This window comes from Ciconia boyciana, chromosome 7 (assembly GCF_034638445.1).
Source record: "Ciconia boyciana chromosome 7, ASM3463844v1, whole genome shotgun sequence".
NCBI lineage: Eukaryota > Metazoa > Chordata > Aves > Ciconiiformes > Ciconiidae > Ciconia > Ciconia boyciana.
The window spans coordinates 22,022,868-22,038,460 of record NC_132940.1 but is presented as its reverse complement, the minus strand read 5'-3'; positions in this window follow the sequence as shown (position 1 = coordinate 22,038,460).

The window sequence follows — 15,593 nt, the reverse complement described above, 5'->3', positions numbered from 1 at the left end:
GAAGATCAATTTATTTTCTCTTTATTCAGTATTATGCTAAAAAGGGCTTAATATTGAGTTCATTCAAACAAATTAAGCCAAATGCAATAGTAGTATCTTCTGTTTAGGTTTTAATGTTTTCTAAGTAGAAGCTTTTTTGTCCACTGCCTTTTTTTTTAAACTGAAAACAGCTTGTATTATCCAGTAGTGTAAAAAGGAAGAGGAGAGTTGGTGCTATCAGAAGTAAAGAATTCTGGTATAAAACAGGGAGAAATATTAAGTTTTTAAAACTAAGTTATTAAAAAAATAATCTATCAGTATGTTTTGAATTCTTAAAACAATGGGAAACTAAAATGAAAAAAATATCTGTGAGGACATGAATGGATATACTGTGTGTTTACTGAACACACCATAGTATTAGCCCTGAGCTTCCTGGGGACTGAACTGAGAGGAAGAGTCCATGTAAATATTATAAGTCGAATTCAACAGTAATATAAATTCCATTGATTTCACTTGCTTTGAGTCACACACATTCTGCAGCCCCATCTGAATAATAATTACATAATCTATATCCTTAACAGTCCTAATTATATCACAGTCACTATCCTAACTTTTTAAAAACAAATCTCCATAAACATGTATGAAATTTTATTTTTTATACAATTAAGTCAACTATCAACAAAAGCCACAACAGCACAGCTAGTTAGTATAAGGCATCTAAGAACCAAACTGATTCAAATCATATGAATCAATCTGGATTAAAACCTTGAAAAATCTTAACTGGTAAAAGAAACTGTAGTACCACTGAAATAAAAGGAGTCATGTCAAGTTACAACTGTAAGAATTTTTTCCTTTTGAATTGAAAAGGAGTGCTTACCTTCTTACTGGAATCTGAACTGCTTGAAGGGACTGACTGTAAAGAATACAGAATCCATTTTTTGCTTAGGTAAATGTATGACAAATTAACTACAGCACTATTTTCCACAAGTATGTTATAGCTAACATCATTTCCCTAAAGTACCAAACAAAATAAGATTCTGAAGAAAAATATTAATGTATTGGCAATTAATAAATGAACAACTGAAATAAATCAACTGTTTTAATGTTTTTCTACAAACCTCAATTATTGTGCTAGTTTTACACAGCACTGTATAGAAGCTGCAAATGTTTCATCTAACATCAAATTGGAAGTTTGTTTATAATAAAAATAATCTATTGGTAGGAAAAAACCCCAAACTCTTCTACCTTAATCAAAAAAGAAACCAACCCAAACTCCAGAACCCACCCCCCAAAACTAAGAAACCTACCGTTGAAATATAAACGGGAATAAATGGGATGCACCATAAGAATAGAAATGTTTTAAATGAAGCATAAACCAATGTGCAGTGAAGTTTTCCATTTCATCAACCCATGTGTACAATTGCATAGGCAAAAGCCACAAAAATACTTCTAATTCTTAGTAACTATCAAAGAAAGCACTGACTTTTGGAAAATCATAATAAAAGTAACTGGTGCTCATTTACAGAATAAATATAATTGAGTTTCTGTGCAAAACAGAAGTAAATAACTTCTAACAAAGTTGATATTACAACATACACTAAACATGTAACTCATCTGCTGAAGTTATTTCCAGATATGATTATTACTTAACCATTTGAAGACAGTCCTCCTTTCTCCCCTTCCATTAATTTTATTATTGTTTGGTAAAAGTTAGGCATAACTGCTTAGTTTCTGAATAGCTTAGGAAACTGAAATCACATTGGAAAGCACATAATTACCTGGCCATAGGTAAGACCACTGCTGGATAAGGATGCACTCTGAAATAAAAACAGAAATCATTTATTTATTTATATAATAATTTGTTAATTATATCTAGAAGTCATCGCTTTTTTCCTTAGAGGATGTACACTTCAAATCAAACTGATTTCATCTATACTTAAATAAATCTAGGGCAATAGTCAAGTATACTGAACTTGCTTAAAGGTAACTGAAATAAAAATATTCCAGCATTCTACTATAGTCATAAGATTAGTGTTGCTCTATTACAACTACAGTTTACACTTACATATTAAACAGATATAAAATATATTTAATATTTAGGAATTAGTTATACTAATGATGTATTTAAAGTTAAGCATCTGATTAAGCAGTTTCTTGACTAGGGTTTCAGTTCCTAACAGGCATTAGAGAGTGTGTTGTCTTTCTGACAGATTTTTTTACTTGCTTTCATGATTTTAAAAATGGAAAATATGTTAGATTTTAAAATAAATCTGTTTTCAGGTGAAAATGAAATAAATTAGATTGACAATAGAAATTTCTCTACTAATTAAAGAATTATTGGATTAATACACAAAGATTGTTAAAAAACCCAAAGGATATTGCACAATATGCAATATCCAAAGACAATTACTCTAACAGATAAAAAGCATTACGCAGTAAGAATTCTCACATTTTAGTAGGCTAACAAATTAAGTGTTTATAACAGATGATGACTAGACCCTATAACATAAATGATTACACTTTGAGGAAGTGACAATGTAACACCTTTTAATTTTGGTTTTTAATCTCAGAATAGTACCTCAGACTACCACCATTTTCCTTAATATATTTAGAAAGAATAATACAGCTCTGCAGAAGAGAATCAAATGCAATTTGCAATAAAGAGATGAGTTAAGAAGCACAGTAGTAGACAATCAGTAAATACATATATAACCAGCTTACATCTTTACAGGCATGTTGACTATATGCATCAGCAGCACCTCCCTAAGAAAAAAATGAAACCAGTTATTTCTCTTCTATAATTGCTCAAGAAGAAAAGGCACACTTCAGACACCCTCAATTCTGACAGATCCTTATGTAGAGAATGTAAAGAATAGATGATAAGGAGAGTATTGTACTATCCACTATTAGTGCATGAACACCCATGTGTGAACATAACAGCCAGGCACATTAGCCCTTTGTATATTAGTGATTATCTAGTGATTGTCAGGAAATATTTTAAAACAGACACTGTCAAGACACTATTTTAATAGAAATAAATTATAAAGGTATAATATAATGCTTGTAATTCAAACATTATGTATGTAATATGTACATACACATATATGCAAAAATTAGGAAGCAGAAACTGGAAAGAAACAAAAATTACACCTTCCTGATTTACAGTCAATCAAATATAAAATATCAAGGTGCAGCATAAATAGTAATAGTTCATTTTTTAAAGTAAATCTCACTTGTTATTATTAACACAATCAATAGTCTCCCCCCAAACGGTAATTTTGTTGTTCTTTGCAAAGACCCAATACACATTGTGATGAATTTTACATTTTACAAGTACTGATGACATGAATGTTTTACATTTTTTGAAAGATTGTCCTTGTTGGTGCTGAGTCATCCCCATTTTTCTAGTTTGAAGTGGCAACTAAGAGTGCTTAGCAAAAGAACTACATGACTAGCTTATTTTTGTTTACTTGCTATACTATGAAAAACAAGCAAAAACACCTGCCATTAACATAGAAAGAGTAAACTTGACTGGTTTGTTTACCTTTCAAGTTTTTTCTCATTTTTTTATATTGAGTAAATGTTTGAACATAGTAACTTAGAATTAAAAAAATAAAAATCTTATCTTGTAAATACTGAAAGGAAACCAAAACAGTTATACATATTTGACATAAAACTGCAAATATTTTCGTCCATACAATTAGTCACCATCTTGATAAAAATGCTTCAGCTAAGTTTTTGATCTATTCAGCACCACATTAGAGCACTCTTGCATCTTTCACCTATTTCTGGATGACTGGCTTGACCTGTCTAGGATTAATAACTTCAGAAGTATCCCTGCTGTATGAAAGAATGAAAAACTGAAATAGCCTTAGTTATTGTAGATATCTGTGTGATTACTTCTGAGAGGAGGAACAACTTAGAACATGCAGACCAATTCACACCAGTCTTGTCTTGGGTAGAAAGGGAGAATAAACAACCTGTATAATGAGTGTAATGTACGTGCAACAGATAACCCCTTCCAGTCCTTTTTTCATTATTCTACAATCTATGTGTTTCTATTTAACTTTTTAATATTTCTGTTTGCCAACTACTTCATATCATTGAATAAATTGTAATATTCATCATCTAGCTCTCTCCATTATTTTCTATTTGCAACAGAAACTCCCACATGAACACTCATATAAATAATGCAATTGAAGGCTAGGAGTTACTATAAATACAGTTATGTTGGGGACAAAAAAGTAAATGTAAGAAAAGTACTTACAGGGCCACATCCACTCTTGCTTATTGTGTAGACTACTCCACTCTGAAATAAAAACAGAAGTCAATTATTTCTATGTGGGGGGGAGGGGGGGCCAGAAAGAAAAAAAAAGCCCTGCTGTTTATGGCATGAAAAGTTGTGCAACTGACAATGTGTATGTGCAAATATGAGATAAGCAAGTACAGAGGTTACCAGTTCACTGGCAACTGGCTCTAACAATTCTAGTTTAGTATGAGACATTAGTCATCACCTGGATTTCATACAACTTTGTTATTGGTCATGCAACCTTTCAAAATGCACAAGTTGTTTTACTAAATGATCTATATTTTAGAAAAAAACCAACAACTTCAGGTAGTTAATTGACAAGATGAGAAACAACTCTTAGAAAAGAGTATGTATTATATATGAAAGAAATATAATGAAGAAAATCAGTATTTAGTATATAAATCAAAATAATTGGCATTTCTCAGAGTCTGGTAATTCCACTTACAAGTAGTGAAGGTTGAACAAATGGAATATTACCAGATAATTCATTAATAAATATAATCACTAGTAAGTAGTAAGAAATATATACTTAAGAACATCAGTTCAAGAAACTGGAGACATACCAGAAAGCATCTGACAGTTCAAGTGCAAATAAGCACATTATGGTAGTGGAGATAACTAACTAAAAACCAAGTATACATTTCTGTGATTAAAGAAGTGAAAGTGATCAGCGAGAACGCAGACATACATACCCCAGAAGTTTTAAAAGGCTAACTAGACAGTGAAATCCCCAAATTTTCAACTGCAAATATAATCCAGTGTTAAAAGTGATACAGACATTATACCAGGGCTTTAATAGATGCATGAATATCTGGTGAATTTTGGAGAAATTTTGCAAATTTTTGTGGTGAAGACAGTGAAACACAAGTATAATTAGTCCTTTTATTTTGATTATTAAAAAAAAAAGAAGTAAGAAAAATGCCTAACAAATCAATTAATAATAAGTACAGTCTCATTTTCATTATGCCAGATGTCTCTCAAACTATAAAACAAATAGTTTGTGACTCTGTTTGCATGCACATGTGCACACACAGGTAGGAATCCTCTAGGAAAATGGAAGGAATCTTTTTTTTTCCTCAAAAGGGTCAAGTTAATGCTTGATAAAAATGCTTAATGTGTGAAATAAATCAGAGGTGGTGAAGCATCTTGTAGGTAAGAATACTGACAGCAAGCTATTGAGTTCAACAGAGTGTATGTAGTTGAACCTAGTCCTAGGTTCTGAACATACAGTTTACTGGATTAATAACTCTGGCTTTCTGTGTTAACTAGCAGAGATGATATTTCGGTACAGTATTAAATCATCTCAGTACTCTGTAGTTACAGAATTTGAGTTGTTCAAGGTTACTAAAGGAACACGTACAAATGCTGGAAGTTAGGACTCTTACCTGACTGCCTGAATAGCTGTTCTGAGAGGAACTGGAAGGTCCAACCTGTAAAGAAACCAAAATGCTATTTATTATTTTGCAGAAATTTTATTTTTATATAAATGATTTTCAGGAAAGAAAGATCTACTTGGTGGGAAAAGGAAGAACACACAAAGTAGTTTTCCGTTACTTCATTCCACCAACTGATACTATTAAAATTATTTCAGAGATCTTTAAAGCCAAATAATCAAAACTATACCAAAACAGCTGGTATAAATAAACATAATTCTGCTGCTTGCACCCTTTTTTATCTGGCCTCATACACTTATGTCCATCATTGAGGAAGAGACCTAAACTGTCAAGATCATTAAAAAGTAGATGAAAACTTTTTACTGATATGACTATGTAATCACTAGACACTACGAAATGTAGGGCACATTTGCTGGGAGGAAGGAAAGAAGAAAAAGAGCCTTCTTCACTGAGCTGAAAGTGATAGTTTTCAGAAAAAAAAAAATCAAATAGTTAAATTTTATATCTAGATCATGATTTGCAAAAAGGCAAGGTTTCAGAGCTGTTGAAATAAGTGATCTTGAAAAGCAAGCAAGCACTATGATTAAAAAGTGAAGACAGAAAAAAGAAAACTTCTATTAGAAAGTTACTCCAGATTAGACACAGAGAACCTGCAGGAGGAAATAGTAACAAGGCTGACAACCATTTAGAAAGTTTGGGATTTTAATCAACCAAGGTAAATTGCCAAAAAGAAAAATAATTTGAGTGACAAGAGGGATAAAGGTGTGACTAGAAGCAGCTTTTGACTAGGTCTTGAGATCTTGGGCAATTACCAGTTTGTCAATGTCTTTGGAGAAAGAATATTTACCATGATGCATCGGCCTTGTGTTGTGTAAGTCCCCCCACGCTGCAAGAAAGTACAGGTTCCAGTTACTGTATATTGACTGGTGTATAAATACCAAATTATTTTAAACAGGAAATCAACTGAATTCACATTCATGGTCTGAGTGAAGAAGTCAAGTGTTTCATTGCTTACAATACCTTACACATTGTAACAAACTGATCTGAGCACTGATGTTAACTAATTAAAAATAAAAATACCTTCAAAACTGCATACCAAAATGTAAGCATAAATGAGATCTCACTAGGAAAGTAATTTGAATGGTACAATATAATCTTCATGCTACAAACATGAAACAACTGGACCAGTAGGACAGGAATTCTAAAACTGAGGTAACTGAAAATTGGGAAATTGAAGAAAAATTGCTCTTACCTTGTTACATTCTACTTCTATCATAAGCTGTAAAAAAAAAAATGAGGAAACATTTACAAGTTATTTACTGGAAAAAAAAAAGCAGCTTATTATAGGAAACAGGAAATACATTTGGTGAAGCAGGGGACAAAAGACAGCTGTTCACTCTTGGTTAGATTGCAAGATGACATAAATCAGTGTTGCTACAGCCAAGAACCAATACAGTAGATTTGAACAGACTTTCTTTACTTTAGCTGCCTATTGTGTTTAAGATGTTTCAGATAAGCATAATTCTTGGCCAAAAAATAAACAAAATAATTTCTAAGAATATGCTACACAGCTATAGTTCCAAGGAACTGGGGCAGCAGTTAAGAACAGCACAGTACACCGGAAGTACAGTAGAGTTCTCCTTGTGACCAATTTTCTTTTCTTTGTCTTTATGCTGTGGATTGTTTTGATAACTAGATTATTAGTTTCCTTATTTCTGTGGGGGAAAAAGAATATTTATTTTATTTTTTCATCAATTTAGTAAGAGGATTAGGCAGTTAAATTAAAAGTGTTGAAAATATCTAATGATTTTGGCCATCTTAGTTAATGAATACATGACAAAGAATGTCTGTCTTGTATCAAGTCAAAGATATTTTAATTTACTGCATTAATTTCTAGTATGCAAATACACTCAAAACATACCTTTCTTTTACTTTTTCCTGTCCCATTAACTGACTCAGAATGTGTAGGTGTGAGAGTTTTGCTTTGAATTCCAACCCAAAATTTCTCTAGATCTTGAACAACAGTTGCACTGGAAAGAAAACAAAATAATCATTATTTTTCTATCAACAAATTTCAGTATAAAATACCAATAAACTCTCTTCCCCCTCCAAGCCAAGAAAATCCACTCTATTTTGATTTTAAGGGTGTACAGTACAAGTTTGAAAAGAACATAATCATTTTCCAGAACACTTTTCCAGTTGCTGTATTATCATCCAACATAATTTTGAAGATAAATAAAACAGATGCTGAGAAGGAGCAGAAGAGGAATGGACACTATATGAAGAAGCACTGACTCCAGTGAGGAGTATCAGCTCAAACGCCCATAAAAATTGTCACACCTCTTTCCTGCTCTGATGATCTATCTATATGATGGTGAACTGATTTTCATGGCATTAATGAGTGCAAGTGATCATGTTTTTAATTTGTGTTCTTTTGCCCCTTTTTGTATTCCTCAAGATTTAATGAAGCAAGGCCAAGATGCCCCTATCATAAATCTACACTTCAAACAATATCAAGCTATCAAATATTTAGATATTTTCCAATTACATCAAGCATGAATTTTGTTAGACCAGGTGATACTTTTACAAGCTTCAGATCTGCAAGAAACATACCATTAAACGAAGGATAAATTTGTCTTCTCCTGTTTTCAGCAGTTAGTTCATGGGTTGTAAACTTATTTTTAGATTTATCTTACAAGCATTTACATCAAACTACTCTTCTTCTGCTGTTCAAAATGAAAAAAGTTCTAATTTAATACAGTCTGAACTTCACTTATTCAGGGAACTAGTTACATTCATAATGTTGCTCTTGTAATTAAAGAGGTCAAAGTGTAAAAACTGGTCACTCAAAGATCCATTAACAACACTGTGCTTAATGGAATTATTTACATATATTACCACCTGTAGGACAGTGTTTACCTTTTATAATTATACCTTGAAATGGAAATCATGTTATTTAATGGACACGGTGGGAAGTTATGACAAACTATGAAAAAACCCATGACTGTGGCAAGACAAGAACATCAGAAACAGCAACACAGATCCATGTCAAAATAATCCACAGAAATAAAATTTCAAGGAAAAAAAAAAGAAAAATAATTATTTACATAAAGTGAAGATCTCTAACATCATGTGGAGCAATCCATGTTGTTGTAACTCTCTGCTTCACATCTGAATTTGCATGACTTACTGCTGAATTCTGCAATTAAAAAGAAATACATACAGTTATATAAGATGCAAAAGTGACTTTTACCTATATTATTAGGGGAATGGTCTCTACTACAACAGGTAACACTGATGTCCTCCTAAAAAGTGCCAGGTAGCTTCCACATTAGATTCATATCACATGTAGAAGATACATGTATTTCTTGAGAGAGACTAAATTTTTAAACTCTACTGATGAAATAACTTTGCCATATAAAAAATGCTCACGACTTCTATTAATTTTGGTTAAAGTATTTAAAAGGAAACCAAGCTTAAGTAAGTATTCTGAAGACTGAACACATACCGTCATGTTACGACACTCCAAGCCTTTAGTGTTTGGATCTGTAATTTTAAAAGTACCAATAGGAACATCTCCTTCTATTTCTCGAGCTTGTAGATTAAATCCTTTAAAACCAACATCTTTAAGAGCTTCTAGAGTCACTGTGAAAACAGACGTTTTGAGAAATTTAAGTTTCATACACAGCTAAAACCTCTTAAATGTTTAACAACTAATTTCCCTTACTCCAAAGCACAAGACTGCTTAAAACTTTTACAATTTTTAAAAATGTTGGGATTTATTACAGTTTTTATTAATTATCAAAAGAATGACAATAAAGGAAAATGAAGAAATTTGGAGAGGAATTTCTGTGTAAAGTAACAGGAAATATATGATTTACTGACAATTTTAAAAGTAATTCTGCTCTACCAAATGTCTACAACTTTCTTATTAATCTCACTTGCTCCCCATGCATACTCAGAATATTGGCCAATGGCCCTGCTGACTAAAAGGTTATTTATTTTCTATCTAATTAGGCCTACGAAGTCAAAATATCTATGGGAGAAAGAGAATTGCATTTCTTTCTACCTCTGTTTAAAAAAAAAAAAATGAACTTTTGCCTAAGGCTGAATTGCAGAACCATTTTTTTAATGTGTTACAACTGGAAAAAGAGAAACTAGACAGTTTGGTTCTCATGTTCTATCTTAAATATGAAAAATTAATAATTATGAACTACTCAATTTTACTCAAATTTTGTTACTGAAGGAGCTCTGAAAAATACGGAAGAGAGCAGTTTTGTGTATATCCAAATTGAAATTAAATTTCAAGAGGCATAATCAAACTTGTTATGATCTATTATAAACTTGCTCTGCTAATGCCAATATTAGGCACTTTCGCAAATAAAATCAGAACAATGGTTTATGCCCAAAGATATGTGTAGTCATTAAAAATAAGGATGGATAAACTGAGAATGGCACAGAAGACAAGGCAAGGGCCAATCATACCTTTACAATTTAACATTTCCAAACACCTGCATAATTAGCCTTCCAATTTGTCATCAACTTTCAGTCCTAATTCACTAATTTTCTGCAGGTCTCACGGGGGGAAGACATTCAACACTTGAATGCAGTGTTAAACCAACCACAGATGTGACTGTAAGAGTGTTGGCACATGGCATGCCACAGGTGAAACTGCAATATACTCAATGGAAGGGCAGCTCCCTGAGACCAGGTACAGGATACTTAAAATTTGAAGCAATAGAAAAGTAGTGCTAAAGCAAGAAAAGCATGGTTAGAAAAAAAAGGAAAAAGAAAAAGGCAAGGTTAGTAGCATCTGGGATTCAATATTTTTGTAATGGTAAATCCCATATAACCTCACAGAACAGTCTGCATATACTTAAATCCATCCATCATTTTCCTGGCAATACTGTTTTAAAAATAGCTATTGGTAATCAAACAGCCCTCACAGCCTTGAAGGCGTTATTCACACATGTTTTTCCAAGAATGGCAGCTATAAGAGGACTCCAATGCTTGTCCATTCTTCTCCCTACATATCACCCTCTGGGGAAGCACATCCATGCTACTAGGTTCCGGTAAAACAGAATCCTAGCTGGACAGTAGCTACTTAGTGAATAATGTTCTTTTTCAGCTACCGAGATACAACGGACATGTGACAGCTTACAACTCGCTTCCCCTTCCATGCTTCTTCTAGCAAATGGCTAGAAAACAAGCATTCACAAGCCACTTAAAGTGTGACAGCACCATGAGATGGCATCATAGTGAGGTGAAACAAGGCTGTCAAGGTGTTCCATCCAGAGAGCAATTTGGGATTAGGAAGATAAAAAGGTGGTTTAAGCCACAATAGCTCCACCTCCTGCAATTTGATAAAATCTGGGATGCAGCTCTTAGAAGGATGACTCAAAATGTCTCACTCTTGAGTTGTCTTATACTGCATCCTGAATTTTTATTTTCCTGAAAGAGGAGAGCATGTGAACATCTAATGAGTAGGATCCTTTTGTATTGCAGAGGCCTGATACAACAGCAAATACTCAAATATAAAGTTAAAGAGCAACTAATTATTAGTCCAGTTTGACCAGCTGTCCCATTTCATTTTAATTTTGTCACCAAAATTGTAGCATGAAGTTAAGATGTATTTATTAGATAGGGAAAAGAAAAAAAGACAATATATTTTCAGTTATTCATACATATATATACTATATACATACACACACACATATATATATAACTATATACATACATATATATATATATATATATAACACATTTCCAAAAAGATTAATATCTCAGGTATAGATGAATAAGATTGAAATTAAAAAATAAATTTAACTAGACTGGGAGGGAAATGTGGGAATTTTGGTGAAGACTGGTAATTCTGGGAGAATTATGGGATAAAGATTTTATGTCATTCAGATTATTTACCTTGGATTTCATTTCCTGGCTCAAAGTTATCAAAAGATACAGTAATAAGATATGGTGGTACAGATGTCTGTGGTTCAGCTTCATAGTTTGGTAACAGAGAATCACAATCAATTGAGGTATTTGTCTGTGGAAAACCAAGGATTCTGGGCAAAAATATCCCACAGAACAAAAAAACAAAGCAGGAGTGTCTCCTCATCTGTGGAACAAAAAGACAACACAGTTTATAGTAACTTCTTTTTAGTAGTTGCCATGTTTGACAAATATCTGCTTTTCTCCAGGGTAGGAAACAGAACAATCCTAGAAAGCTGGGCTTTCATTGCATTAATGTATTTTGAAGAAAATAAATTAAAATAAAATACCTATATACACTGGCAGAACAGTGCAATAAATGACACAAATATTTCCATATTAAAATACTGCATTATTAAAGGAAGTTTAAATTCTCTGGTTACATTACAGCAATCCATTAACAGCCACGTCTGCTGCATTACAGCTTTGGACTAGAAAAGGCTTTAAACAAACTTCCTTGTTGTTGAGCCAGCAGATTTAGCTTAGCTCCTTTGTTATTCAAGAACTAAGACACAATCCTTGGTCTCTCAAACTGCTTTTTGTAGATATATCCATGACTAGCATGCTCTCTTCTGACTGCTTTGCCTACTTCCACTTCCAAAAGACAGCCAAGAAATCTATCATTAAATGCCCTGGAGAATTCTTAGGAGTTTTTCAAAATATTTGTTTCCTGAAGGACTTAACAAAAGACTTCCGCAAAGTCCTTTGGAACTTCTAAACAATTTAAAAATACTAAATTGTTAGTACATGCTTCGTATGGGTTAAAAATAAATTATACCCAGTCCAGAAATTTACAAAAATAGCTAAGAGGCAGGACTGAAGTCCAGTCTTTAAGGATTGTCAGTGGAAAGAAAATGTATTTTCCTTATAATTCACTTGTAGTACTGACACTGATAGTAAACTGTTTCCAAGAAAGAAAGGAAACACTTCCCAGCAGTATTCTCAGGTGTTTAATAACAGGTTTTATGGCCCATGTTCAAAGTCTAAACATTCAACCATGGCACCACATAATTTGTAAGGCCATTACATCTTATGAATATCTCACTGTTCCAGTTACAAAAATGCTGATACAACTGTTAAATCACAAGAAGTATTTAATAATGCTATTTTTCATGCCTGTCTGCTACAGGATTGCCTTGTGTGATACAATAGGCTGTAACAGAAAGAATGGAGATATTTACTTGAGATTTTTTAAAGCATTTCAAACACAACATAAGAGATATATTCAATTTGTATCATCTAACCGTGTATCTTAATTTGTGCATGAATGCGTAAGACCATTTTGTTTTGTATGTCCTAATGAAATAAGTAACAGAAGCATCTGGAAGCAGGGGGGAAAAACTTCAGAACACAATTCCAAACACCCATGCACTTAACTCTGAACTTAAACAACTTTTTAAAAAGCCACTGAGTCAACAGATAATAAAACAGGTGACTGTGAAGTGTTGAAAGATTTCCTACAGGAAGACGATGAAGGTTTGCATGGTGTCACAACCAGTAAGTGCAGCAATCAGGAAAGATGTATCTGCAAGTTATCATGTCGTTGAAGCAGATGAAGACTATCCCTCCCAAAAGTCTCATGAAAATGTCGCTTAAATGGGATCCTGGTAAGCATTATGTTTCGGTATCAGTACGCTGGGTGCGGTTATCCAATCTCTCGTGACGATTTTTACATGGCCCACCTCTAATTAAATTTTAAATACAGCATGTAGGTGCTATTATATTAACAGATGTGGTAAACAGTGATTTAATATGAACCAGTCTATGTGTTGTTGAAATCTTTGTCTGACTCATGGAGAGATGGAAAAAAAAATCTGTTTCTAATTAGATGTTCTATTTCAAAGCACAGAGTCCTTAGCGCTATTTCAGCTGGGACTGGAAAATTGTCTGGAGCTGCACTCTGCCACGAAAGAAAACCAGTCTGAAACCTCCTTTCCTCTTTTTCTGGCTAGAAGAGAGCCAGAAACACAAGCACAACAAGTTGAAACATGGCTGAGATGCCTTCTCTTTGCATCAGCTCCCTGATTTAACAGTTCAAGAGCTATCCTAAGAGTCTCATCACGCCATCCTTTGGAACTAGGTTTTAGATGAGGAAGAGAGAGATATTAGCATCTTACAAAATTCCAAGTCCAGACTTGAGGCAGAAGCAGAAAATAATTTCCATGGAACCCAAGTTCCAATACATATTCCATGCAATCATGTTATCTTGCATCACAAATTTACCTTTTCTCCATTAAAAATGTAAAGAAACTAAAAGTAAATATTTATAAAATAGAAGCATAGGGAATTCTGGCAAATAAATATTGCTTATTTGCAAGCTTCTAATTGGATGTAATTATGAAAAGTTAACTGTATCCAGAGCTCCTTCATCTGATGGAAAAATTCTAATTCTTTTTTTATCACAGATACAATCCCTTCTTCCTATGAGCCTATACGGTCCTCATCTTTGCAGTACATGAGCTGCTACCTTAAGAATCCTCTTCCACATTTAGTCTAATACGACTTCAGGCCAACAATTAAATCTCTAGGTGCTAGTTAGTTAGCTACTGCATTCAAAGTCTAGTGGACTCAGGAAGAGACACTTTGGTGGTTTGCTTCTCCAGAGCCTTGGGCAAACTTCTGAATAGAGATAAAAGTTGTTTTAAAAGCCTTTAAATATAGAGTATTTAATTAATATGATAAATACTTTTTCTGTAATTTGAAAAACACAGTCCTGGCAAGTCCATCCTGCCAACAGTTTAAGACTCAGTCCTGTATGTCCCTTTCTAATCCCATTCTTTATGAGTATTTTTCTCCTTTCTTTTCTCCTCCTAAACGCTCTAGATGAGCCACAGACTTATTCTTCAGCCTTTGAGAATAAATATCACCAGTTAGTCTGCACCCTGTCCACCACATCCCCAACAACACACCTTCTCGACCAAGCGCTGATGCGTGGGCATCCTCCGGTCCCTCTATGGCCAGTGCGGAAGAGTTGCGGCTGGGCCGTGCAGGTGCCCCAGCAAGATGAGAGAGAGGAGGCGGAAGGCTTGGCCAATCCGCAGCGAGGCGGGGAGCCAGCGCGGCCAATCGGGGCCAACCGTGCTTCTGCCGAGGAAATTAGGACACTGCAGGTGGGACTCTCCTGCCCAGATGGGGCGATGACAACACACACTCCTCGCAGGTGAATCATGCCCCCTCTGACCTTTACCTAGGCATCTGGGATAGGTAAGGCGTCTGAAGGTTGATAGCCTAAACCAGGGTGTTGACTAAAATCTACAGAATTATGCTATACAAAAGACCGACAAATATTTCATGAGCAGCTCCAGTAAAATATTCTACAGTAGTCTGTTTAATTTGACCTCAGAGTCTTCTGCTGCTAGTTTTTCACTTTTTTACTCCTTTCTTACAGTTGGAAAAGACATGGAAAATTCCAGTCATCGTAATACTGCCAAGCATTTTCTCAGAGCAAAGAGTTAATGAGGCTGTTTTGTCTCAGGTACCTTGTGGGAAGGATCAGGAGTGATTGCATCTGACCTGCATTAAAAACTAAACATTTTTTTTTTCTTTTCAAAAGCATTTTCACAAGGTCTCTGCTGAAGATTGGAAGCCCAAAAGTTGGATGACATAGAGAATAGAACAGAACAGAACAGAACAGAATAGAAGAGAACAGAACAGAACAGAATAGAATACTTTCAGGTGGAAGGGACCTACAATCATCTATGTAGTCCAACTGCCTGACCACTTCAGGGCTGACCAAAGGTTAAAACATGTTACTAAGGGCATTGTCCAAACACTGACAGGCTTGGGGCATCGACCACCTCTCTAGGAAGCCTGTCCCAGTGTTTGACCACCCTCTCAGTAAAGAAATGTTTCCTAATGTCCAGTCTAAACCTCTCCTGGCACAGCTTTAAACCATTCCCACGCATCCTATCACTGGATACCAA